Raw genomic sequence first — 1,058 nt, forward strand, 5'->3', positions numbered from 1 at the left:
GGGGCGGCGCCGGGCGGCGAAGTGGCGGTCGGGCGCGGGGAAGAAACCGGGCGGCCCGACTCTGGCCCAGGCGGGAGCGGTGGAGGGCCAGCTTCGGGCCCTCGTGGGGCGGCGGCGGCGACGAAGTGGGGCGGCGGCGCGGCGAATGGGGGCATGACACGTGGCGGCAGGGTGAAACCGGACACGTCCGGCCTGCGGAATTTCGTCCGGCGGCAGCGGATGGAGTGGATCTAGGGTTTCGGGGGAAGAAGGAGACGTGAATTTCGGAGGGGGGCTATTTATAGGCATAGAGGGAGCTAGGAGTGTCCAAATGAGGTGCGGTTTTCGGCCACCCGATAGTGATCGAACGCTCTAGAAGATGGAGAGGGTTTTGGTGGGTTTTGGGCCAAATTGGAGGGATGTTGGGCTGCAACACACACGAGCCCTTTTTGGTCCCTCGGTTAACCGTTGGAGCATCAAACGAAGTCCAAATGGTACGAAACTTGACAGGTGGTCTACCGGTAGTAAACCAAGGCCGCTTGGCAAGTCTCGGTCCAATCCAGAAATGTTTAATCCCCACACACGAAAAGAAGGTAGATATGACCACTGGAGGAGAAGGAGCGCCGGAATGCAAAACGGACAACAGGGAAAAAGCTCAGATGCATGAGACGAACACATATGCAAATGCAATGCACATGACGACATGATAAGAGATGCATGACAACGACAACAACACACGGAGACAAAAAGCCGAACCCGAGGAAATAAAATAACTTAACGCCGGAAACGGCAAGAGTGGGAGTACATATTAGGTAAATCACATCCGGGGTGTTACATGCAGATACTTGATATTCCTCAAAAATTCAAGGTCATGAGTCTGATTGTTGAGACAATCAAGAGGACTGCTACAGATCAGAAAACATCTTGTGGGTATGCTCCACACATTCAGGTGCTCATCAACTCCAAGATGGGAACATGCACTTACTTGTTGGACAAGGAGCACTTACCTTTGCACCCAGAATTTAAGGATAACACAGTTGTGATGAATGAGGATGATTCTTCATCGGTGCAAGCACAAG

This window comes from Triticum dicoccoides, chromosome 6A (assembly GCF_002162155.2).
Source record: "Triticum dicoccoides isolate Atlit2015 ecotype Zavitan chromosome 6A, WEW_v2.0, whole genome shotgun sequence".
Lineage (NCBI taxonomy): Eukaryota > Viridiplantae > Streptophyta > Magnoliopsida > Poales > Poaceae > Triticum > Triticum dicoccoides.